The sequence below is a fragment of the Nelumbo lutea genome, chromosome 2 (genome assembly GCF_056320005.1).
Source record: "Nelumbo lutea isolate HS-2025 chromosome 2, American lotus-T2T, whole genome shotgun sequence".
In the NCBI taxonomy this organism is placed as follows: domain Eukaryota; kingdom Viridiplantae; phylum Streptophyta; class Magnoliopsida; order Proteales; family Nelumbonaceae; genus Nelumbo; species Nelumbo lutea.
In genome coordinates, this window is record NC_142685.1 from 114,890,001 (window position 1) to 114,892,500 (window position 2,500).

A 2,500-nucleotide genomic window follows, 5' to 3' on the forward strand; every position below is an offset into this window, starting at 1 on the left:
CGTCATCGTCGCGATCGTGGAAGGCAGCACGCGCCCTTATGTCACGGGTGACTCCTTCATCGCGCCATCAAGCACCTACAGTGAGCCATCCGAGTGCCAGCCACGTGCTTTCAAAGAGCCAACATGTGTGTCATGGGTGGGCTTTGCTTGTATTTTGTAAGGGGGACTGCCGATGGTGTAATTGTAATTACTTAGTATGCTTTTCCATTATTTTCATGTTTCATATTGTCACTCCCCCAAAAGCTTAACGTACTCTTTGAGGGGAGGTAGGTAGTCGAGTGAGCTCATAAGCGTGTAAAGGTTAAGCACGAGATCCCCTCGACACTGTACTGTGTGCTTGTGCTTACCACTGATTAATGCAATACAAGTAGCCTTTTGCTAATTAGTGTGCCTTCTTGTTGCCTTTCTGTGTGTGTTTGCTTTGTTTCGTAGGCTTACTCGCCCATTTCGAGTGCCGCACGGGGCCCCAAAGATTACCCCCGTGACAGTTGGTATCAGAGCAGGTGCTCCTACAAATACTCTGGACCGTCTGCGTCCCTACAATAACCCAATGAAGAGCAATCGGGGCGTTTCCGATGACACACCACATGGACGGATTCAAGGCCACGACACTGACGAAGCGCCACTTGACGAACCTACCAAGACACAAGCCCCAAAGGGGCGTACAACCAAAGCTAGCAAGCGCGACAAATCAATCGACCAACTAGCTACCGTGGACATGCGCCTCCTACGTTGCGAGGTGACAGTGGGAGAAACCCGAGATCGGGTTGATGAACTCCACCTCAACCTAGAGACGGTTGAGAATGCAGTGGTGGAACTAGAAGGACGCTTCAATGGCGCCTTCAGGGACATGCACACCACCATACAGAATTCGGGAGCTGGGCCTTCCCAAAGCAGCCTACAGGGCGTGCTAGACAGATTCCAAGCGCAATTGGATGAGATGAGAGATGAGATGACTCTCCTAAATAGGGCAGTGGCCAACACACCAAGCACTCCCTCCACCCTAGCTTCCATGAACATCAAGATCCGAGAGCCAACACCTTACTCGGGTGCTCGGGATGCTAGGGAGCTTGACAACTTCTTGTGGCAATTGGAGCAATATTTCTCTGCCATTGGCATCATTGACAACCAAACTCAGGTACGTACAGCTGCTATGTATTTGACTGATATCGCGATGTTATGGTGGCGTAGGTGTTGCCAAGACAATGAACGTGGAATCCGCACCATTGACACTTGGGCTGGATTCAAGCGTGAGATCAAGCGGCAGTTCTACCCAGAAAATGTGGAGTACTTGGCACGCCGAAGAATGAAGAATCTCAGACATCAAGATTCACTACATGACTATGTCAAGGAGTTTTCGGCCTTGACGCTGGAGATCACTGACATGTCAGACAAGGATCTTCTGTTCAATTTTATGGACGGTCTCAGACCATGGGCTGAGCTCGAACTCCAGCGACGTGGGGTTGAGGACCTTGCCACCGCCATGGCCATAGCTGAACAGCTTGTTGATCTGAGAAAACCTAAGGAAGATGGGCAAAGACCATCCAGCCCAGGTACCAGGAGTTTGAGTGAGGGTGATCCACAATCAACCCCTACAAAGGAGAAGCCAGTGCCCGTGGACAAGCCCTACAATTACCAGCCAGGGAAGAAACCACAAGGAGGCCCAAGCTACCAGGGCCACCAATCCTCTAGGAGACCTCCTCCTGCGCCGTGTTACCTTTGCAACGGGAAGCATTGGACGAGTGACTGTCCAACCCGAAAGAAAATAACTGCCCTCATCGCCAAACTCAGTGATAGTGAAGAGAGCGATGAGGAGAAACCCACACCGGCGACCAGAGTAGGTGCCCTCCAACTCATCAATGCCATGGTCAAGAAAGAGACCACATCAAGGCGGTCCACCAAAGCCCACAAAGGATTGAGTTATGTAGACATCACCCTCGGCGGGAGGCCGACACAAGCCTTGGTGGACACTGGGGCCACCCACAACTTCATTTCACTTGCGGAGGCAAAGCGACTCGGCTTGACCACCACCAAACAAACTGGGTGGGTCAAGGCTGTCAACTCCGGGGCCAAGGCAGTAGAGGGCACTGCCCGGGGAGTAGAACTCCGAGTGGGACCATGGAAAGGACCCATCAATCTATCTGTGGTTCCCTTGGATGATTTTCAGGTGGTTCTTGGAGTGGAGTTCCTCAAGCAGGCGGAAGCAGCACTTATGCCACACATCAACAGTTTGCTTATTCTGGATGAACACTCCCCTTGCATGGTTCCTGTCTCACCAGCCTTGCAGATACTTGGGAAGCAGCTTTCAGCTTTGCAGTTGTACCAAGAAACTATCAACCATGAAGACAGATCGGCGTCAACAAGGAAGAACCCCTGTCAAGTACCTCACATCGACACTGGAACCGGTTGGGAAGTCGTCACCAAGAAGAAGGCACCCCCAAGACAAATCCATTTTCAGCGCCAACACTGGTGTCAGCGCCCAAGTCAACACCAACAGCGA

The 2,500-nt window shown here is 51.7% G+C and overlaps 1 pseudogene; it reads left to right on the forward strand.

Annotated features, from left to right (window-relative positions):
* The window catches only part of LOC148873000 (25S ribosomal RNA), a 6,847-nt pseudogene that overhangs the window by 555 nt on the left and 3,792 nt on the right, over positions 1-2,500 (forward strand).